Genomic DNA, 25619 nt, shown 5'->3' with positions numbered 1-25619 from the left:
GACAACATTTCCACAGCCAAGGCAGAAAGATCTGGGGTAGGGAAGACCTGCAATAGCCATGTTTGTCCTTTTGTTAGGAAAATAAAACGTCTTTCTAGAGGCTCAACACACCTCAGTTTATGTCTTTTTGGCTAGAAATGCATTACTTGGACACCCCTAGTACAAAAATATACTGAGTGTTTAACCTCATACTCATACCAGGCTGCTCCTCACAGTTCATTTACCATGGATATTGGGTGGACAATTAGAAGTGCTTGCCATAAACTATTTCCCCATAAAGAGCTTATGGGGAAAAATTAACTAATCATCTGCTTCATGATGGCCTACAGAATTTAAAATGAGAAACACTGCTTATGAAATACCTCTGATTCTAACACAGATAAAAAAAGAAGGAAGAAGATACCTCAGATGAATTATCCACATAGATTTATTAAGGCCATAGTTAGTGTTAAAATGGATAAATAATCATATAGCCATATTTGTCTAACACCTGGATCATAAATGTTAAAAAATATATTATTTATCTATAAGTTTTCAAATACCCAGAAATAAATGATCTCACTGTACTCTAAACTTATTGGCCAGTGCTACATTTTACTTTTATCTTTATGCTCAGCACCTGGCAGTGTACTTGGGACATGGTAGGCACCTAAGAAATACTAGACAAGTAAATATATGAAAGTTTCTATAGTCAGAACAATGTATTTATACCTTAGAGCTATGTAGACATCACCAAGAAATAATTAGCTGTTATTGTCTTAGTAATCAAAGGTATATAAAGACATTAATCTCAGGGATTCATAAAGAAAATGAACTAATAAACAATAAGCAAAGAACTCATTCTTACATTTCTCTACATGATCAACTTAATGACAAGATAGAAATTAAAACCAATATTTTTGCACATACATGAATATTTATTAATATAACATATATATGAAAAATTTTGGGAGCCCTTTTTGTTTTAACAAAAACAATGGAAACAACTAAATACCTCCCAAGAGGGGAATGGCTAAATAAATCATAGTGTACACACAGTATTGAATATTATTTAATATATAGCCTCCAAAATGACTGAGGGAGGTCAATATGTACTGTGAAAATTCCAAACAGGAAAAAAAATCCACACTACAACTTCCTTTCAATAATGTCATCTATGAAAAAATATGTAAACATTTTTCTACATATATATCTATAATACTCTTATATTTATATAGATGCTATGTAGTCTATGATTATATCTAGAAATCGATAAAAATCTATCTGGAACATGGATTGCCTCTGGAGAGAGGAAATCTGGAAAGAATACTGAGTTGGAATAGAAATTTTCACTTTTTTTAACCCCACATTTTTCTCCATATAGTATATGTATTATCTTCATTAAAAAATAAAAATGGAGAAAATCAAACTTTTGAGAATTAAGAAAGAACATCATTTTGTAGCATCACTCTGATATGATTAATTGAATAACTTAATGCAAGTTACTTAATATTTTTGAGTTTTAATACTAATTATCCATAAAATAAAAGATTTCACTCAAATTTTTCTCTTAAGACTATTAAAATTCATAAAACAGCTAACACTAAACATGGCACATACTAGACTCATAATATATATTGGTCCATTGACATTTATTTTTCTCTTATTATTTCCATTTATAGTCTCAATTATTTATCTTTTTATTTCTAAAAGTTAAAATGTTCATTCAGTGGCTAATGACAAAGGCAAGATAAAAGAACAACACATCCTTTAGTACTGTTGATCTCAAAACAATGAACTACCTCTCCTGTTACTCAAACAAATACATATTATGAAAAAAAATTAATCATCACATAAAACTTTATTATTATGAATTCTGCTTTGATAGAATTCAATACTTCCATACTAGGGACATGTTTAAATTTTTGTCTTGTTCACTTTAGTAAAGAATAGATTTTAGAATTTTATTCTCAGAGTCACCCTTCCTGTTTTTTATTGCTATGCTTTTATGTTACCTTGGAAACAATGTCTATTTTTATAGTTACTTAGTTTGGAATTTTAACAAGTAGCCCCCAACCCATAAAATTATTCAAATCTCTCTCTCCTGCTGTTACACAAAAGTCATAACAAATGTCAACATCGTTTTTTGACTTAGTTACTTTTCTAAAAGAAGGTACTTTTTGCTAGTTGACAATTATACCTTAACCATTTCTCCTTGAACAATTTTGATAGTTTGGGGATTTTTTAAGGCCTTGCAAATATCAAGAAGAAATTTACTTTCAATTGTTTTGGGAATATTTTTCTTAAGCACTCAAATTTCCAGCAAAATCTAAAATGGAATCAATGAAAGTTTTTATAGCAGGAATACTGCAAAAACAAACTAAAAAGTGGAGAATTATTATTAAATTCAACATGACCATTTTGAGGTGCTCTTTTTTAAAATCTTATAAATAAAAGGCATGTAACACAAAGAATAATGACATTCCATTTCTGTCCTTGCAATCATTTCTTTTCATTAGCCAGTAGCATCATGATGATCACTAACACTTTCAAAAGAAGAAAAATGAGAAGATGTTGATTAACTTAAACAAAAATTTTTATAAATGAAAGACAGACCTTACAATTTATTGACATAAAGTATGTTACTAAGTTATGGCATTGTCTTCTCTGTACTTCTGAGAAGATGACATCAATTCCTAGAAGCAGTTCCATGTCCCCTACAATGCTAATGACTCAGGTTTACATCTTTATCTCCCACTTCTCTCCTGAGCTCTGAAAGCTACTGTCAGTTAATTATTGTGAATATCTACAGGCAGCTCAAACTCACCTGCTTCCAAACCAGACTCCTTTTCTTCTTTTTCACATATTCATCCAAAATTGAAACCTAACATAGAAACTTCATTCCTGAAATCTGATTAGTCACCAAATCCTGATATTTCTATATAAAATTATTCCCTGACTCCTAACTCTCAGTTGGAGACCCTTCATAACCAGGATCTCTGTCTTTGACCTACTCTATATCTTCTCTGATTTCAGTATGGTTTAAAAACCTCATTATTTCCATGAGCACATCATTCATGCTACATAAATTTAAAAACCAATTAAAATCTTCAGCAGTTTTCCACTGCCCAAAAAATAAAGTCCAAATTCCTTAGTATGATATAGAAAGCCCTTCACAACTTTATTTCCATCTGGCTTCCCAGCCTGATCTACCTTGATGTTCCAAAAGACTTTTCTGCTCTAGACATACATTAATAATTCCCCATTGCCTGCATGCTTCTAGCATTTTTCATATCCTAACAGTTCACTTATACTGCTCTCTCTGATTGAGCTATTGGCTGCATTCTGCTGCCCTCAAAAACTTAAGACATACTAACCATTCAAGACCCAAATAATTTAGCTTCTCTTCTGCTAGCTATTCGATAGCCACTTCTTAACCTAATCAGGACAGACTTTTAATGGCTAAACTATATTTTATTTAATTAATCCCTTATTGTTTAACACACATTATTTGTAAATTTTCATTGTTATAGACAAGATTCATCAATACTCTTATACCTAAATTCTAATAAGCATCCATATTCACTTCTTTAGAAATATGTCCAGAAGTAAATTTGCTAAATCAAACATTATGCAACATTATAAGCCTTTTAATGTGACAAATTGTTCCCTTTTTAAGGTTTCACCAATTTAGTAGGAAGAAATAGCTGAAATAGAGAAAGACACTCTAATAAACATTTAATATGCGTTATCCTCTTTGATTGTCACAATGTTCTTTTAAGTACATAAAGTTATTATCCTGATTTTACTCATGAGTTTAATGGAATCCTTAAAATATTAGTGTGGTTGAGGTGATAAAGGCAGTTTGAGCCTAAGTCTGATTCCACACCAAGTTTATATTCGCTATTCTTGCATTGACTCCCAACCACACTCCTCCAGGATTATAATCACAGTGGCCAACACTGACAGGTGTATTATATTTTATTTTTTGTTTTTCATCTTTGCCAATTTAGTATGGGAGAAACATTTTATCTTCTTTCAACCATATTTCTAGCATTATAAATGCATGTAAAGATTTGAAACATTGGCATTGTGAATTTCCTAGTCCTATTTTTGCTTATGTTTCCGTTGGAGTTTGGGGATTCTTTTTTCCCTTGTCATTTATAAGAATAATTTATTAAATAAGATTATTGCCCTGTGTCATGCATGTTGCAAATATTTTTCTGACTTTGACATTTTGTTTATAATTTGTTTTCATATATGGACTTTTAAACAGTTTAAGTTTTCTAACCCATGTTTGCCTTTATACTTACCCTTTTTGGTGCAGAAATACCATTCTTTTTAAATGAGGTGCTTTTAAATGACAATTACAACATCTTAAAGGCATCAATATCAAAATTAATAATCTCAGTCTTATTGGGCATATATCATATTTGCTCAAATATTTATGCTAATTTTAATTTAAAATTTACATAAAGTAGCTGGGCATGATGGTGTATGCCTGTAGTCCCAGCTACTCAGCAGGCTGGATAGCTTGAACCCAGGACTTCAAGTTCAGCCTGGGCAACACAACAAAAACTACCTCTTAAAAAAAAAAGCCAAAAACATAAAATATAATTATGTACAAATTAGATTAATATATTATTTATAAAATAACCATTTTTACTTTTGAATTAAGAATCAGTATAAAAATTTTAAAAGTCCAATGACCAGTGTTCCCCTTTGAATTGCAATATATATTTAATCAAAAGTGAAAAAAAAGCAACCCCCATACACATTGTAATTTTTCCTTTCAAAGACAAAAAATATAAAGTGATGGAAAAATAATCACATTTTAGCAAATGCATTTATAATGTTTCTCTTTCTCCCTGGAGCCACTCTTTTGGAGAGAGCTAGAAAGCACATGGAAGTATTCCATATAATTTATTCCAGTAAATGATTCAGAGGCATTTTTCAAGGTAGCAAGGCTTTAGGGAAGCTTACGCTAGCCATTTATTAAAAAACTGTTTTCTGCCAAGATAAAGAAGAGATCCTCAGGTGTTATCTACATTTTTCTACAAATGTCTCCTTCTCCTTTAAAATGTGATTACTTTTAGCTTCATGACAAGTGTATTGAAAATTCTGAGAATATATAAATACTTTGTCTCCTCATCACAGATCCTCTCTTAAAGAAAACATAATTATTTTAGTAATGTATTCTAATGTACTTATGAATTATAGTAAACACATTCATTCAACAGATATGTATTCATTTTAAAGTTTACATTTTTATAAGTACTATAATTAACTTAGAGCCATTTTGACATTAATTTGATCCATTTTTAGGAGCTTGCACAGTGGAATTAAAACTTACCAGGGATTTCACAAAGTAAATTTGCAAGTGAAATGGAATGGCCTTTGAGGAAAGAAGAGAAGAACTACTATCATTTATTAAATGTTTAAATGAGTTGGATACATGCAAGCTAGAAGAGAGCAGATTTACTGCAACATTGACAGAAATAGGAATTATTCTAAGAGCCTTTCAATCTCATTAATGATTGGCAGGGAGAGCTGCTCTGCTCTTTACTGGTTCAGTGCTCCCACAAGGAAATTAAAATATATTTAGGATGGAATAGTGTCTTAGTCTGGGCTGCTATAATAAAAACACCATAAACCAGGTGGCTGGGAAGTCCAGGATCAAGGTATCAGCAGATTTGGTGTCTGGTGAAGGTTTGTCTTGCAGGGAGTTTGGCTCATAGATGGAGCCTTCTTGCATCTTCACATGGTGGAAGGGACTGCATAGCTCTCCTGGGTCTCTTTTATTTTAATATAAAGATATTAATCTCATTCATCAGGGCAGAGCTTGCATGATCTAATCACCTTCCATAGGTCCCACCTTCTAATGCTGTCACACTGGGGATTAGATTTCAATGTATGAATTTTGAGTGGTGGGACACACGAACATTTAAATGATAGCAAATGATAACTTGAATCAATCATTCATCCAAAAACACTGGGTTATCCCAGTTCACAACAGACACTCTAGAATAGATACCATATGACTAACACAGGGAAAAATATCATAAAAAAACAAACATTTCACATTGGCCCAGTTTTTTTAGGGTATCTTTAGCTACCTGTTAATCCTCAAGTCCTTCAAACCAAGAGCTAGTTTCCTTCCAAGTAAATCCCAGTAGGTCCCACAGTCACAGGATTAGTCAGGTGTCAACGAAGCCTTTGGATAAAATCACATATCAGTGAGTCCATTATTGCCAAGCCACTCTGTTTATTCTTTTTTTTTTTTTTTTACCTCATTTAAAAAAATTTATTTTGGACTAATTTTAGATTTACAGAAAAATTGCAAAAATAGTACAGAGACTTCTATACTTCACCTTATTTCCCCCAATGTTAACATCTTGCATAACTGTAGCATTTCTCTCTTTATGAAATAGCTGTTTTATATGTATTTAGCCTTTTGGACTTTCTTTTTGGAATATTTCTTGTTTATATCTCTAGATTTACTTTCTTTTTTTAATTTCAAAATATTAAGGAGGGTACAAATGTTTTTGGTTATCTGTTTATTATTTATTCTTCACATTTTATATTTCTAGGAAATTAATCCTCACAAATTTCTCCGTAAGGAAGCTCCAATGTCTTATGAATTCCTGGGCTTCCACTCTGTTTCAAACTGACTGATGCACATTTCTACTTGAATGACCAAGTATGGTTGCAAACTCAGTGTGTCTATACGTCATTTTTCTTCTAAAGCCTTTTTGCCCTCTAATCTCTCTATTAATTCAACTTCTACATTTTCCTGTCTCATCTTTCATTGCTCCCTGCTCTCTCCAAGTAAGACACTAAGCCCTGTGGATTCTTTCTACTAGTCCTTTTTATCCGTTTCTTCTTTTCTTCCATTAATAATTCTATTTTTGAAATCTGGGCCTTGATCGCCTCAGATTTGAATTACTATGACAGCATTCAATGTAGTTTCCCCCACGGATCCAGCCTGTCCCCATTTCGTTCCACCCTTACTAGATAATGAAGTGATGACTCCTTCCAAAGTATCATTCCCAAGTGGAAAAACATACAAAGAAAACAAAATTTTAAAAGGCTCTTGGTTATTACAGGATAAAATTAACATTGTTAACTAGTGAAAGCTCTACACAATCTGACCCCTTCCTGCCTTTGTAATTTTATTTCCCATTGCTCACCTATAGAACTCTCTACCACAACAACTCTATTGACCCTGACCAGACTTTTTAAAAATTGTTATTATTAGCTGTTTGTTCTCTCATATCACAGCCTTGTCTTTTCTTATACCCATCTGCCATGACCTTTCCTTATTTTTTTAACTATGTAAATTCTATCCATCTAGTCTCACTTCAAAACCCACCCTCTCTATATAGTATTGTATTTTTTCTGCTTTTCAATTTATATTTGTATTTCCTTCTTCTGAATTTACACTATAGAAAATTTTTTCTTATTTTTTTTACTTACTCGTATACTATTTCCCAATATTTCTCTTACTCTTTAACCTCTATGTTGTCATTCAATTATGTATGTTTGCTCATCCTATCTACAAAAATAAATTGTAAACTGTTTTTTAAAGCAAGAATTAGTTCTTTTCCTTTTTTAAAAAATTCTCCTACAGTAATAAATTCTTATTGAAAGAATAAATAAGTAAACAGTAGTTATAAAAATTTCACTTACTCAAGAAACTGTTATTATTACAGAAATAAATTCAAAATTTTGAGGAAACTACATAAAAGGAAGATCATCTTCCTGGAGAATGAAATTGTTTTTTATGGAAATGCCTGGATTTGAGGCTGTGGTAACTGAAAAATGACTCCCAAAACATATTCAAGTCCTAATCCCTGGAACCTACAAGTGTTACCTTGTATGACAAAAAATACTTTGCAAGGCCAGGCCTGGCGTCTCCTTCCTGTAGTGCTAACACTTTGGGAGACCAAGGTGGGAGCATCACTTGAGACCAGAAGTTTGAGGCCAGCCTGAGCAGCCTGAGTGAGGCTTGACAAAAAGTAGAAAAATCAGCCAGGCACGATGGCCCCAGCTTCTCTGGAGGCAAGGCAGGTGAATCGCTTGAGCCCATGATTTTCAGGTTGCAGAGAGCTATCATCACAGCACTACACTCTAGGCTGGGCAGCAAAGAAAAACCCTGCCTCAAAAAAAAAAAAAAACAACTTTGGACTTTGCAGATGTGATTTTGTTAAGGATCTTGAGATAGGAAGATTATGCTAGACTCCCTGGTTGGCCCTAAATATGCAACCCCATGTGTCCTTATAAAAGGGAAGCAGAGGGAAAAGAACCTAGAAAAGAAGGTGATGTGACCACAGAAGCAGAGCTTAGAGTGATGTGGCCATGAGCCTTGAATGACAGTAGTTGCCAGAACCTGGGATAGGTAAGGAACAGATTCTTCCCTAGAGTCTCCAGAGGGAAAGCTAGCTGCCCATGATACCTTGATTTCCACCCAGTGAAACTGATTTTAGACTTCTGGCCTCCTGAAATGTGAAAGAACAAATTTCTGTTGCTTTAAAGCTACCAAGTTTGTGGTCATTTGTTTTAGCAGCCACAGGAAATTAATGTAAGGGCACACACACACACACACACACACACACACATGCACACACAAAATGCCTCCAGAAATAGTATAGCTCAGAGCTCATAAATTACCCACCTCTTTGGGAAAAAGATCTAAGATACTAAACCTTCCTCAAAGTTAGAAACATATTTCATCTTGCTACTTCAATAAATGATGTGCCTTCTACAAAGAATGGCCCTCAGTTATATGTTACTGGTTCTTCAGGATATTTTACTGATAGAAAGTTTGTTTTTGGAGATCCATTTTGCCTTAATTTTTTGCATTCTCTTTGCTCTCATAGTTATTGTAGTAAATAACATTGTCAATTTCTAAATCCTATGTTAATAAAAATAAAAAAATAAAGTAAAACTGAATCTTTAACATATTAAATAATGGCCTCTTTAGTTAATAGTTAATAAATCCTGTATTAGAGTGTTAAAAAGGTTTTAATTTTTTTTTAAATCTTAATCCAATACTTGATCAAATAATCAACAAAACATTTTCTTAATTCAAGCAACTTATATTATCATTTATATTAGAGGAACATCTATGTAAGCTTGGAGTTGAGTAAAACTTGCAGGGACTTAAACTTGTAATCTAATCTTTCTGAGTTTTGTCTTGTAGCAAATCTATTGTGTTCAGCACTTTTCTTTCCCTGGTAAGAGTTACTCAGAGATTTTTATACTTCTATGTAATGATAGTAAATATCTATCACTTATGACATCTTTTCAAAAGCTTTGGAAAAACTGTCAGTGCAACCCAATTTAGAAAACACCATCATCGTTTGACTAGCAAGTATTTAAAATTAATTCCATGAAATCCTGCATTCATTTAAATAAGTCACCACTTTGGCTCTTTGCTTTTTAGCTATGAGTACAAAGTTGGTTATATGATTTCTTGTGTCAATAATATAAAAGTAAGCCAGCTTCAGAAAGGTTCAATTATTCCTGGTGTTGAGATCATAAAAATTTCTACTATGATTCTTGATAAGGAAAGTAGTATATGGAAAAGGGGCTATGGTAGCAACAAGGAAGGACACCAGACTAAACTTGGAGGAGAAGGCAATCTAGAGACTAGGAGAAGGCATCTTAGAAAATGATGGACTAGAATGCTCTAATCTCCCTCCAGGCTGACAGTAAGTGTTCCCCATGGTGTTATATAACATTTTTTCTTTTTAAATTTTGACCTGTTTAATTTTAAAGTCACACTGTTGAAATTTAAATCACTTTCTAAATAAAAATAGCACTAAAACTTATGAACACAAGAAAGAAAACACGTGCAAACTACACCTCAGATATTGGATTATTTTCTATAATTTGTGGTCCACATTCCCTAACAACACGACTGGCAACCATTTTCAACAGAGTAATCTCATTAAAATATAATAAAAGTTTAAAAAAATATGATAATACCAAAGTATGTCAATCCAAATAGTAGGACAAAAGAAATATTTATTCTACTGATTAATCAATTAATTAAAGTATATCATCTTCAACCCAGGCTTAGAGAGCTTAAAAATTAAATTTCTATAAGGCTTAAACATTAAAATGATAGTTTTTAGTAAAATGTACATAAATTCGTATTCATTTTATTAATGGGATTTTCAGAATAGTTTGAAAACCGCCCCATAAAAAGTGAAATATCACACACTCTTATGAAGCAAACAGTTTAATGAAGTTTAATTAAACCCCGGTTTAATAAAACCTCAACACACACACATTAGATACACATATACACAAAGGCATACATACCTCTCTTACACCATCAATAGAACTTTTCTTACTGAGAATGGTAAGCTGTTAACTGAAAAACCTACTATAAGAAAACTGTTTTGCTACTAACAGCATCAATTTGCTCCCGTTGCCCAACAATTTATCTTCTCTGAAGCTCCTGTTACTTACAGTTAGGACTCCAGGTTTTCTACTAACTTTACCAAGATAGGCTTGTCTCCATTAAACTACATATTTAGTCCCAGCAGAACTTCTTACTCCTGTGTACTCTTTCAATCTTCTGACTCTCATTTTTTTTTTTCCCACTTTGTCCTCAAATACTTTTCTCCTGTCTGATGCTTAATTCCTCTTGACCTGAGGCCATAACCTTAACCATCACCCTAAACTGCTTCCTTATTCAAGTAATCTTCCTGTCAACATTTTACATATTTATTATAATATTTTTAAAAAAATTTTAAAAGGTAGGAATGAATGAATCTACTCTATGTGAAGAATATTAAGGTCTTTTGAAATAATCTTCGGTTTTTCTCTCCCCCTTAGACCATCTGCTTCAGTGCCTACCTTTCAATGAGGACATAATTACTTAAAATTACCAATTTAAGCACTTTTTAGTAAATTTTATCTTTGCTTAATCTAGTAGTAAAAGCCAATTTATTAATTATTTTCTAAGTAAGGTAAATAATGTCTATGATTTCTAAATTAAGTGCTGCCTAGTCCACTTTTATATTCTCAAGAAGCCAAGCCGAATCCATACTTGTGATCATTTTCTTTGCTGTACCTAAAATATTCTTCATCTTACTGCATTCCCAATTCTATCCTAGTTATTAAATTCTTACACTTTTGGAAGAAATTAGGCAACAATACTTCTAGGTATTTTTTTCCCTTTAGAATATGAAAACTTAGTTTTTCATAAAAGATAGCACAATGAAACCAAGATAACATAAAACTAGATAAAAAGTTCATGTTCAAATATTTGGCCAATCAATGCTAATAATTTATCCCAGTAAGAGAAAAATAAAGTTGGTAAAAAAAAAAAAAAATGTAGGAAATCTGCAAGTCAAATAGAAAGATCAGGTATAATATTTTGATAGCACCAAAATTTTTAAGCATTCCTTGCTTAAAATTCATCAATTTTTAAAAGAAGTCATCATATATAAAATATTATTTAAGATAACCCCAAGTGAGGAAACTAATCAAATGCAAACTACACATTTATCTACATGGCTGAAAACAAATGTTTTAATTGTTTCATTTATTTAAAGTTAACTATATATTCCATATATATTTTGCCTTGTTAGAAACGTAGACATAATAGTCAAACTATACCAACAAAATATCGCCTATATTTTAATGGCCCTAATTATATACTCTTTTTTTTTTTTTTTTTTTTTTTGAGCCAGAGTCTCACTCTGTTGCCTGGGATAGAGTGCCATGGTGTCAACCTCACAGCAACCTCAAACTCCTGGGCTTAAGCAATCCTTCTGCCTCAGCCTCCCGAGTAGCTGGGACTACAGGCATGCGCCACCATGCCCAGCTAATATTTTATGTATTTTTTTAGCTGTCCAGATCATTTCTTTCTATTTTTGGTAGAGACGGGGTCTCGCTCTTGCTCAGACTGGTCTTGAACTCCTGACCTCGAGTGATCCTCCCACCTTGGCCTCCCAGAGTGCTAGGACTACAGGCGTGAGCCACCATGCCCATCTAATTATATACTCTTGATGTCAAATTAAAAAGAAATTTCATCTGAGATATCATGCAATTGTCATTTTTCTGTATAAATTATGAAAAAATTCTTTTTAATTTTATTAGCTAATTCTCCAAATTAATGATCTATTCTAATCATTAAAAGCTATCATTTTTATTTATTCTGAAGTATGTCAAATATTTTTCCTTTGCAAAAGATAATTTTTCCTATATATTTTCTAGTATTTTATTGCATTCTTCACTAAATAGAAGCAAAAAATTAGCAGTGTGAGATGGGGTTTTTTCCTCGTTTATTTTTTACCTATTTTATATATGTGTGTGTATGTATATATATGTATACATATACATATATATATTCTGTTTAAATCTGCTTTGTAACAAGAGGAAATATAAATCAGTAAACAGGCACACAAACCCTACACTCAATCTCATTGGATATACAAAAAATTCATTAACAATACAACAAGTATTCATATGCTCTACAAGAAGCATTGAGAAGAAGGTCTGATAAGGACAGGAATGGATCTAAAAGGCTGCACAAAGCAGTCATGATCACAGAGAATGGAGTGTGTGCAAGGACAGTGAGAATATTGGCACAAATAGAGTTGAAGGCCTGGACTGGGACCGTGGAAAATTAAGTTTTATAAGTCAAGGAGCTGAGATTACAATAGAATGTAAATATCAGGCAAGGGAATTTTGACCTGAGGGGACAAAAGGAGAAAAATGCTTTCAGACTACAAAGGCTGTCAAAGGATAGCTTATAACCTATTTGCAATAAACATCATGAAAATACTTGGCCATGCACTTTTGTTATTAAAAATGACATAGTGAATATAGCCAAAATGCAAAGGGCTTTTTATTCTTGTTATTTAGTACCCAAGTATAATTTCACAGCAAGCAGGAACAGACTATAGAAATGTTTTCAATTCATGTCTTTTATTCTGTTATCAAAGGATTTGATCCAATACAAAGCAAGAAGCTACATGTGGTGTGTACGGAAATGACACCTTCCCATTAAAGGAAAAAGGCTTCAGTAGGTTACCATGGAAACAGCCTAGTGTCCATTCCAATTTCTAATAGAAAATCTTAGTCTTCTAAGGAAACCCTACCAGAGAGACATATTTCTACTCCAACTCTGTAGCTCTAACTTTCTAAAAAGATTTGGGATATTCATTTTATTTAAAAGAAGTAAAATATGAATATATGGCTATAACATGCAAAAGTTGTTTGTTTTTTTAACCAAAAAATTCAGAGATGCATTTAGGGCCATTGTAACACCAGGGAATGATCAAAGTGGCTTTGATGGGCCACCCATGGCCAGTAGTAGTCAATTCATGGCTTACACATTACTGAGAGCAAGTACCACCCCTGGGTGGCAGAAATTGTCACAGTCCAATCCACCTACCAAAGGTACCTCGAATTTTCCTTCATTCAGTGAGTTAATCAAGTGCCCATGAACTGGATTTCTTTTTTAAATGTGGGAATCTCAATGTGGTATTACATATAAATCTAACATAAAGACATGACCCCCAATTTTAGACTGACATTTTTAGAGACACATTAAAATTCATCTCTGGGATCTCCTGTACAGATGAATTTCAGATAATTTCTGTAGATGATCCCCCCTCCAGGAGGTGGAAGTTAACTCTCCTCCCCCTGTTGCACGTGGCCTGTGTTGACTTACTTCCAAAAAGTAGAACATGGCACGGGATGGTGGTAACTGTACAGTTGAGAAACACTGGCAAATACTACCTTGGGGTTGTAATCAAGGTTCTGCACTGTGACTCATAGTGATATCATGCACCTTTGATGTGATGTGGTGAGACTAGCACTACACCTTTGTGGTCTTCCTCCTAAAAACCTATAACCACAATCCAACCATGAGATATACATTAGACAAATCCAAAGTGAAAGACTTTCTATAAAATACCTGACTAATACTCCTCAAAACCATCATCAAAAAGAGAAAAGTCTGAGCATCGGTCTGAGTAGGATAAGGGGATATGATGATTGGGATGTGGGATGGGATCCTAGAAAAAAATGAGCATGGGATCATATGGCAACATTATGCAAAAACTAATGAAATCTGAATAAAGTCTAGAGTTTAATTTTTTTTTAAATTATCACCAAGAAGCAAACTGCTAAGTGTGCAGAAAGAACACAGGATTTGGGGCCTGCCAGCCAATAGTTCAGAGACTCGTTCTCCTACTTGCAAACTGAGTGACTTTGGAGAATTTACTTAAACTTTGCAAGCCTGATATTCCTAATTCATAAAAGAGGAATAATAATATGTGATGTGTGCTATAGCATATTTAATATACGATATATTTTAAATGACAGCTATCTTGCCTAGCACACAGAAGTTGCTCCCAAAATGTTGTTTACTTTCTCTCCTTGCATTTGCTTCTAGCCCAACATCCAAAGACCAGCACCTCCGCCCCTTTGCCTGAGGGTTTTCTCTAACAAAGGTTGCTTGCCTACCTGCTCACACTTAGGGAATTAACAAATTATACTCCCCGGAAGCTCACCCTAAGCAAAACCTAGGGGAGATGATATATAAATATCCTAGCTCCTTCACTCTTTGAGGGGACTGCCTCTGAGGTGTTTGTTCTACATTGATTGCCAGAGAATTAAGCTCTAGTGCCCCACAGTGTAAATAATTTGATAATTTAAACTTTACTCTCGTTTTTTCCTTCCCTAACCCCACACTGGTCTTTCCTGGGATCAATCTCCCTATTAAACTACTTGTACTTGAATCTTTGTCTCAGTGTTTGTTTTTGGAGGAACCCAAACTAAATAGACTCTGCTCTTAGTTTGCAGTGATACTGAATGCCGTAGGTAAATAAGATTTCTTAATCTTTGAAACCACCTAGAAAAATTTAGTATTATTTGCACCCAATGCAAATGTTGTGGTAACAAATTGGGAGGTTAATTTTCAATATTTTATTTACTTTAAACTAAAGATTAGGTCATCTCTACAGATAAGAGGTGGTTGCAACTGTTACACAAAATGTGCATCTTTGTACCATCTAGGACATTATTGTTTTCCTTTTCAGATTTTATCTAATTATGTACCATACACCAGAGTTTTAGGAAGTGACCAATGATATAATGTAAGTGAAAAGCTTTTAAAAGGTATGAAATGTTACAAAACCCCAGTGAAAGACATTCAGATAGGATATCAAAAAGCTTTCTACCATTAATTTGTAGTTAATAAAACAAACACCAAAGCATATGTAATAGCTTATATAGATGTCATGTGAATGACATCTATTATTGCTGTTATGCCTATTTTGCATTTACAGGCATAAATCAGTAAGAACCTCAAAGACCAGATATCTTACAACACAGTGGTACCAAGCAATGAGATAGTTATAAAGGGAACCCACGTATATATGTTGCACGTGGCTGAAGGAGAATATCCCATCCAGTAGTTCACTTTTCTTACCTTGCAATTTACATGTTTGAGGGCTGATTCTTCATAGAGTAAGTATTTAAGGAATGATATAATCAGGAAGACGTAGGGAAGAATACCATCAAGGGAAAGATAAGTTGTTACAGAAAATCATTACAATAAGAACACAGAACACAGAGCTCAAGGGAGGTTGGAACAGTGGGAGAAACTCTTGCAGAACTGTTGCCTCACACTTAGATGTTTTTGTATTTAAGCCCAGGTTTTCACAAAGGCCATGTTTGGATAAAGCCTGACACCTCCAACATACTCAAAAGTACCTGTTGAGTACATAGGTGAATGAATCATTAAAAGAATAAAAGAATGACCAAGACAGAGTGCGAAAGGTATTCCACATAGTGAGAACAATTCTAGTTTTTGCATATGTTTCCTTTTTCCTGATGGTCCTTGTACTGGTTTTCTATTGTTACATAACAAATTACTACAGATTTAGTGGCTTAAAACAGCACAAAATTATTATCTCACAGTTCTGTAGGAGAAATTCAGGCACAGCCTTGCTGGATTCTCTGCTCAGGGTTGAATACAGATGAAATCCAGGTGTCAGCCAAAGCTGTGATCTCGTCTGAGGCTTGGCGTCATCATCTGGGCTCCCTGGTTGTTGGTAGAATTGAGTTCCTTGCAGCTGATTCCCCATCTTTGTTTCCTGGCTCTCTACCAGGGGTTGTTCTCAGCAGGTAGAAGCAGGCCTCAGTTTCCTGCCACATAGCCCTCTCCAAAACATGGCAGTTTTCATCCTCAAGGCAAGCAGGAGAATCTCTCTCTTCAGTTTCTTATCTGAGGTTGTATATCATATCTTACATGACATAACATAATCCTGAAGTGGCTGTCCTGTCATTGTCCCAGTCTGCCCCACATTCAAGGGAAGGAGGTTTTATAGCAGAAGTCCCCAACCTATGGTGAATTGTATAATTATTTCATTATATATTACAATATAATAATAATAGAAATAAAGTGCATAATAAATGTAATGCAGTGGAATCATCCTAAAACCATCTTCTTCCTTCTCAGTCCGTGGAAAAATTGTCTTCCATGAAAACAGTCCCTGGGGCCAAAACGGTTGGAACCACTGTTAGGGCATGTACACCAGGGAACGGGAGCCTTGGACCACCTGCAAATTGTACCACAGTCACATAAAAAGCAGAAAAAGCAGCATCTGCAAATTCAAGCATGTCTGGTGGGAAATATTTTGGAAGGGATTTCCAATTGGAATACATTGCTTAAATTTGCCATTTATATTATTGAATACTGCAATAGTAAAATATAAGTATGTGGAGCATAATGTTTATATATTAGATTTCATGAATTGTAGACTTTCTTTAAAATCCTTCAGGGCAGAGTCAAGTATTAAAAATACATAAACTTTAACATCAGTAATGTTTAAAGCAGGAGGATTTAACAATGAAGTAGAAAGAAAATAGAAATGTCAGCCACATTTTGTTATTGTATTAGCACATACAGCTTATTGTATTATCTTACACTCTTGCTCTGTTTCCACAAAGGGACTAGAGAATTTCAAAGACAAATTTTTTTCATTTCAATTCAATAAGTAATTATTGGGCACTACTCTCTTCCTAGAAGAGTTTCCATAAGGATTCAAAATATATTCTTAGCATTGTTACTGGGTCAACAAGGTTTAAAAAAAAAAAAAAAAAAAACATAAAACACCAATGGGAAAAGATGAGGCAAAATGTAGTCAAATGTAGATTTTATGCATGAATGTTGCACAGATAATCACTAATATTTAGACATTACTTGAGACAGGTACCATGCTTAGAGCTTACTTGAATTGCCCTATGTGGTCTCTAAAATAGCCCATGAAACAAGAGGCATATTTATGCCTTTTCTCAGATGAGAAATCCAAGATTTTGAAAAGCCTCCCAGTACCTCTGGTTCTGATGGTAATGGCTTTCAAACCCAGGTCTGTGTAATTTTCCAAAGCCCCTTGTTATAGTGGTATCCTGCTCCAAATATATACAGAGTTAATAGCTACCTGCAGTTCAATGCAAAGAAGCTATCTGGGTAAAAGTTGTTACAAAGGGCTAAATGAAAAAAGTGAAGAATGTTCTAATGCTTTAAGGAGGATAGTCTTTTCCATGGCTAAGTGGAGCGGAAAGGATAGTCCTAGTGATGTGATCAGCACAAAACAATAGTCAGAGATGGAAGAATGAGATGACTTGCTGAGCACAAACTGAGAAGCATCAAATTGTTATATATAGTTATATTGAGATGAAAGGGGAAAATTTAAGGCTTCACAGGTGATGTTGACAATAGGATGAGAATATTGAACATGAGACACACACCCACATCCTGTTGTTAACAATAGAATTTGAGAGCACTAAAGCTGTAAAAGACTATAGATATCATCTAGGTGTGTAAGGGTAAGTTAAGGGTACACAGCTAGAAGCTACCTACTTCTCCTTACCCTTCTCTACACAAACCACTAAGCTAACAGCCTATGGGTAAAGCCTGAAGTCAATTAAGACATAGAAAATGTACTGCCTGGGAACAAAAGTCTCTGGCAGCTCCACTGATGAATTCAATTCCATGTATGCATTCTCCATGCTGACCTCAGGATGGTGTGACATACAGGGTGAGAGAACATTTTAAAAAGTAAATCACATTGCTAAGCCTCTAATTTTTATTGTTAAATAATTTTCCATTTTATTTAAATGTAAATTTAGGGGTATATTTTTACATAATAAGGGGAGAAAACTATTATGATGTATTTATTTTCTTATAAGTTATTCCTTTGGATTGTTGTCGACAGATTCTCAAATTGACTGCATTCCAAATACCTAATGTGATCTCCCAGAGACTCCAGAGGTCCTAAATGGCTAAATGATGGGTGTGTAAAGGGTATTAATATAATCACATAAAAGAACAGTGACACAGAGTTGAGCTTGGGGTCTAGAGAGACCTCTGTCACTAAGCAGCTTGGGCATATTGAGTGAATCCTATAACATTTTTGGCTTCAGTTTCATTTAAAAAGTGAGGCAGTTAGCATAATTTGGTATACAGAAACCCTTCAAACTGTGAACTCTTATAGTAAATATTGTCCTGAAGAACTCAACAAGAAAAGTATTTTATAAATCAAAGCCATAGGGAAATCAAAACCTACAAATCAAATATAATTATAGACATTTTGAATACACACAATATATATATATATATTTATAAACCATACCTTAATAAAAGTAATAAAACAAAACAAAAATGAATATATATACACACAGGCATACCCTATTTTTTTACTCTTCATTTTATTGCACTTCACATTATTGCACCTTAAAGATATTGCATTTTTTACAAATTGAAATTTGTGGCAATTCTGCATGGAAAAAGTCTGTTGGTGCCATTTTTCCAACAGCGTGTGCTCACTTCATGTCTTTGTGTCCCATTTTGTTAATTCTCACCATATTGCAAACTTTTTTATCATTATTATGTCTTTTATGGTGATCTATGACCAGTGATTTTTGGTGTTATTATTGTAATTGTTTTGGGGGGCCATGAACTACACCCACATAAGACATCCCATTTAATAAATGTTATGTGTGTTCTTAGACTGGCCATTTCCCCATCTCATTATCTCTCTCCTCGGGTCTCTCTATTCCCTGAGACACAACAATATTGGAATTAGGGCAAATAATAATCCTATAATGGCCTCTAAGTTTTCAAGTGAAAGAAAGAGTCACACATCTCTCACTTTAAATCAAAAGCAAGAAATGATTAAGCTTAGTGAGGATGGCATGTCAAAAGCCAAGATAGGCTGAAACAGTTGGCCAAGTTGTGGAGGCAAAGGAAAAGTTCTTGAAGGAAATTATATGTGTTACTCCAGTTAACACACAAATAATAAGAAAGTAAAACAGCCTTATTGCTGATACGGAGAAAGTTTTAGTGGTCTGGATTGAAGATCAAACCAGCCAAAACATTCTTTTAAGCCAAAGCCTAATCCAGAGCAAGGCCCTAACTCTCTGTGAAGGCTGAGAAAAGTGAGGAAGTTGGCTCATGAGGTTTAAAGAAACCAGCCACCTCCATAATATAAAAGTGCAAGGTGGAGCCGCAGTTGCCATGGTAGAAGCTGCCATAAGTTATGCAGAAGATCTAGCTAAGATGAATATGGCTACATTAAACAACAGGTTTTCAATGTAGAGTAAACAGCCTTATATTGAAAGAAGGTGTCGTCCAGGACTTTCATAGCTAGAAAAGAAAAGTCAATGCCTGGCTTCAAAGATTAAAGGACAGGTTGCCTCTTTTGTTAGGGACTAATGCAGCTGGTGACTTTAAGTTGAAGCCAGTGCTCATTTACCATTCTGAAAATCCTAGGGCACTTAAATTATGCTAAACCTACTCTGCCTATGCTCTATTGATGGAAAAACAAAGCTTGGAAGACAGCACATCTGTTTACAGCATGATTTACTGAATATTTTAAGCCTACTGTTTAAACTTACTGCTCAAAAGAAAAGATTCCTTTGAAAATATCATTGCACACTAACAAAGTACCCGATCACCCAAAAACTCCAATGACTATGTAGAAGGAGATTAATGTTGCTTTTATCCTTGCTAACTCAACATCAATTCTACAGCCCATGAGTCAAGGAATAAGTTAGACTTTCAAGTCTTATTCTTTAAGAAATACATTTTGTAAGGCCGTAGCTTCCATAGACAGTGATTTCTCTAATGGATGTGGGCAAAATAAGCTGAAAACCTTCTGGAAAGAATTCACCATTCTAGGTGCCATTAAGAACTTTCTTCATTCATGGGAGGAGGTCAAAATACCAACATTAATCTTTGAAATACTTTTGAAATAAAGTATAAATTTAATGTAGAATATTTTATATCATTCACACAAAGATTCTTTAAAATCATTTAATGGTGTTTTAATTTTAGATATTTGAAGAATCATAAAATTCCTTTGGGCTTACTTCCTAAAAAGAAAACTCCAGAGCAAACCATATATATATTTGAAATAATGAAAAATGCTTATCATCTCTGAACAGAAAAATACTGAGATTGAAAGGAATTAAGATTGGACTTGGCTATCATCCTTTATATATAGTACGCATTTGAGTACAATATCAATTCAGAGACAGAAATCAATATGACCTCAATAAAGTATGCAATCAGATAAATCACCTTATCATAGTAAACAACCATTTTATGAAGCTGTATCTAAATATAAAATTATTATGAAAATGATTGATTTGATGCTTTTGGAAAATATAACTGGATGTTAGAATTTTCAGCCCAGACACTAAGATCCAATAAACATGAAATCTAAAATCAGACTTCCTTATGCAAAATTTGCAATGACAATTTGGAAAACTGGTTTCATGTCTTCAAGCATAAGGAGTAAAAGGAGGTGTATTCATTTCCTGGGGCTTTCATGACAAGGTAAAGCAAACTGGGTAGCTCAAAGCAATACAAATTTATTGTTCCACAGTTCTGGAGGCTAGAAGTCTGAAATCAAGGCTTCAGAAGTGCCATACCTGTTCTGAAACCTGGGGGAGAATCATTCTTTGCCTCTTCTAGCTCCTAGTGTTTGCCAAATGTTTGCCAGCAATCCTTGGTGTCCCATGGCTTGTAGATGCACCCCTCCAGTCTCTGCCTTTGTGATCACATGGCTGTTTTTTCTCTGTATGTTTCTGTTCTCTTTTTATGACCCTAGTCATTTTGGATTGAGGCTCCACCCTACACCATTATGACCTTATAATAAAAACTGTTTCCAAAAAAGTTCACTATCTGAGATACTGGTGGTTACGACTTCAACATATCATTTTGGGGGACACAATTCAACCCATAATGGAAGGTATTAGAATATGGAGAAAATTGTAAGATTTTCTATGGAGAGAGTAGTTGCCCTTTCTCTAGAGAGGAGGGGCTGGGGTTCTAGCTTCCAGTAAGAGAAGGACTCAAGGAAGGGATGGCTTCTTGCGTGTGCAACCATGAAGGGCCCTATAATTTTGAAATTCTTGATAATTTTTTTAACAATATTTCTTGCATTTGCATTTTGCACTGGGCCCTGTAAATTATGTAGGGCACCACTTTGAGAGCTTGTTATGTGCTTCTTCTTGCACTTGTAGAGTGTGGCGGGCTATGACCTGACTTGCATGATAAAGCTGGCTTGTGACAACTATTAAATAGATTAAGGGAACTAACTACACTGCCTATGGTCAACTTGCCTCCCAGAGTTTGCCAGGTCACAAAAAGTACCTCACTTATAAAATATGCATTGTTCTCTTCATTAGAACTGCATTGAGAAGTGCTCAGGGAAGAGAATTTCTTCTACAAAACCACAAATACTCTCAGGACAGGGAGATTTAAATCTCTGCCAGGCCAGAGAACAAAAGGAAGTTATAAAGAAACAATTCAAGTAAGACCTTTCCTACAGTTTTACTATCTTTGAAGAGTAAAATATTGATTAGCAGCCTGGGGGAATTTGGAAGTAGGCAGGGGTGATGAGTAAAAGAAGAAGCTTAAGACAGTGAAATACAGAAGTCAAAGATGGCCTTTTCCACTGCAAGCTGCCAACAGAAAGCAGGTCCAATTTTGAGAAGGGGAGAAGATTTAACATTGCATTATGTTTAGAGTTTTGATAAATAATGCTGAACAGCACATTCTAATTTCTGAATTGAATCCCAACACAACCTAGAAAGCCAAAAAGTCATGCACAAAAGAGTTTTCACTTAGGAGGAGGAAAAGTTATATTGTCTTTTTCAATACATTTTAAAAGGTTAATAGGTGTTCTGAGCTAAATTGTGAATTGTCTCCCTTCCAATTCATGTGTTGATGTCCTTTCCCCCCAGTACCTCAGAATATGATTGTATTTGTAAGTAAGGTCTTTAAAGAGGATAAAGTAAAATGAAATCATCATGTGGGCCCTACTCTAATATGACTGGTGTCCTTTAAGAAAAAGAGATCAGGACACAGACAGGCACAGAGGTGAGACCATGTGAAGGCACAGGGAGAAGACGGCCATCTTCAAGCCAAGCAAAGATGCCTCAGAAGAAACCAACCCTACTGACATCTTCCTCTTGGACTAACCTACATAACTGTTAGGAAATAAATTTCTGTTCTTTAAGCCACCAAGTCCAGCATTATTATGGCAACCCTAGTAAACTAATACAATAGGAGACGATAAAAACTGAATTGCTACAGTGATCAGAGTAGTTTTGGAAGGCATAAATATCAACAAGATCCACAAAATGGAGCATAGGTTCCATCATCTCTGTCGCCATCACTATCTTATAACATAGCTGAAATTAACAGCACCGAGTAAAAATAGCCTTTTTAGTAGTTTTTTGTAGACCTAGCTTGACCAACCGACTACACAACAACATGTGTATTACCAGATAGCTCAGAATTTTACGTATTTAGGCAACATAAGCTGTAAATCACAAAATTTCCAAAATACCATAAACTATTAAATCTATGTAATTTATGTAAAGAGCTCTATTTATTAGGCTCTACAATACTGTAAGTTATTCATTCATAGGAATATGAATGTAATTGCACAATAAAACAAAAAGGCCAATTTAATATATATGAAGTACATCACAGTCTCTTACACAGGTAGGTGCTCAATTAATGTTATCTTCCTCCCTATCTACTCTTTTATATTGGAAGGAAGGACACAGAGATTGATTGTTTTACTCTGCTTCTGGTCATCTTAGCTTAATTAAAGTGATTAGACTCTGAACTAATTAATTATCACGAAAGTCAGTCTGGCATTGGAGTAACTGAAAACACGCTAAGTCTATCATTTGTGTAACTCAGTTCTGCTTTAGTAGGAACAAGTATTGGTAACCAGTGATAAAGCAATTTGGGTGATAACTAGAAAAGGAGAAAGAATAGTTTTTATTTTTTTGTAAGAGAAAACTAATGAATGAATCAATCTTGTGTATTGTAGTTATCAACATGTGTGACAGTTTAAGATAAAGTGCTTCGTAGGCTTTCAGGTTTGGAATATTTTATCTTACATTATGGTCAGGCACGAAGATTTTAACTACAATGAAGGAGAATGGGTTACACATTACACATACCCTCTGAGATAGTGTATGTGGGGTATTGAGACAGGCAGCAGCATATAGAATAGCTGCTTCCTAGGAAATCCAGCAAGAAATTTGAGGTTTTCCCCCAAATCATAAAGGAACTCAGAAGTAATAATTCTAGAGTGCCACAATATGTAGAGCTAGCACTATGCTGAAAGTATTAGGAAAATCTGTCGTTTGGTATTAATAACTTCTCCCTCAGGACTTTATGTAGTAGCCAAGGGGTGGGCACAGACAGATAAGAGCAAAAAATACTGGGCTCCTGTCCTAAAATTCTTTGAGGATACTGGGTAGATCATCAAAGCAAGAATCCACATACAACTCCACAACCTGGGATTGGCTCCAGGACTGGTAATAACTCCTCTAAATATCAGTTACTAAATTCTTTCTATTTGCTAGGATCTCTACAAAGTATTTTGCATGTAATATTCAGTATACCCAAAGTGGGTTCTATGAACCTTTGACAGTAGTAGATATGAAAAAGTGCACAAAGAATAATTATGGGTTAAAACATAATAGCTATAAAGGATAAATAATTAATATCAAACCTAATAATTCTCAGATAAAATCAAGAAAGTTAGGTATATACTGACATGCCCTGATTTTTTATTATTATAAAGAGTAAAAAATATCCTAGAAACAATCAAGCATAAAAATGAGATTTTTCTCAGGTACAAAAAGCAAATTAATACTGATTTTATATTAATGCCAGAAAATAATGAAGCATTATCTTCAGTTTTTTCTTTCAGAAAAATTACCTGTGGGCCAAGCATTTTAACATCAATTAACCTTTTTTTCAAGTAGAAAGGGCAAAAAAATATATATAATCTCATAGATGCATATATAGGCTCAGAAAACATTCTATAAATACATCTTTCTTGAATGTAAATTACTTAAGATATCTACTAATTGACCAAAACATAAATCTGAATTGGAGATTGAGAAATAAAGACTGTAGTAGACTACTCTCTAGAACTTTCAACAGGTACAGTTTTCAAACTATCTTAAGAGACCTGAGGTGAATCTTTGTTGAAGCCATTATTATACAGTACTAACTATAGAAAAGTAATGCTGAATGTAGATGTTCTGGTGTCTATTTTTACACGGGCATTTGTACACAATTATAAGGCAACAATTGTAATGTGGAAGATTATCCTTCACTATTCAAATAACCCTATAATACGCAAAAGAAATCTCTGTGGAAATTTCCCTCCCTCAATTTAAGATCCAGATTCAGTTATTTATTAATAATTAAATAAGTTTGTAATTGTGTTCTCAAAATTACTGTTTGGGAGGATACAAATACTTATCTTTGGTGGGTTTTTCTTTTATTCTTCTTTCAGTTTTTCATCAAAAGTATGACGAACATGAAAAAATAATAAAAATATAAAATTTATTTGTTATTTCCAAATATGAAATCTACAATAAATTTTATATAATTGAATTATTAATAAATGAACTTCAAATACCTCTCAAAATTTTATATTGTTGAATGGCATGGATAACTTTTGTGAAGAATTTCCTTTTAGGAGTTTGGCTTAAGAGGGTACTTGGATTCCATCACTGTGCAACTTCTTTTCACCACTTTTTATGATTTTCATAGAAATCCTGAGTAGCAGTGCAACCCTTCCAACTTGTTCAGTTTACAACTAGGGCTCAGAGTTTATGTTATTGGTAAAGCTGACTTCCTCAGATTTTATCAGATGTCTTTGGGAAACAAGAAGACCCTGAGAGAACCTTTGTTATTATGTCCCTTATTGACATTGCAAGGAAAAAAGAAAAACACACAGAGTAATGAACTATGCTTATCGTAGCCAAAAGAAGAAAATGCATTTTATGATTATGTACATAATAACCCTCATAAAACTTTAATAATCAATGCCATAAATAAATTATTCACACCAGGAACAAAATAATAAAGATTATTATAGTTTCAATTTGAATTCTCTGAGAATGAGTCCACAGTCTCCTTTGACAATTCTTGGCTATTTTGAGAGGAATTAATGTAGTCAAGCCTCGCCAAACCATATTAGAGAGTTAAGTATACAGCCTCCCTTTAATGAGATCTCTAGAGGAGATAATTCTACAACTTTCAGAAACCCACCGAC

General features: G+C 34.1%; 1 protein-coding gene across 1 annotated transcript in view; it reads left to right on the top strand.

Annotated features, from left to right (window-relative positions):
- GALNT13 (polypeptide N-acetylgalactosaminyltransferase 13) overlaps window positions 1–25619 on the top strand; it is a 445056-nt gene that overhangs the window by 410446 nt on the left and 8991 nt on the right. The gene's annotated exons all lie outside the window — the stretch shown is intronic.

This window comes from Eulemur rufifrons, chromosome 1 (genome assembly GCF_041146395.1).
Source record: "Eulemur rufifrons isolate Redbay chromosome 1, OSU_ERuf_1, whole genome shotgun sequence".
Taxonomy (NCBI): domain Eukaryota; kingdom Metazoa; phylum Chordata; class Mammalia; order Primates; family Lemuridae; genus Eulemur; species Eulemur rufifrons.
The sequence above is the reverse complement of the archived record's forward strand: the minus strand, read 5'-3'. Positions and strand labels throughout refer to the sequence as shown.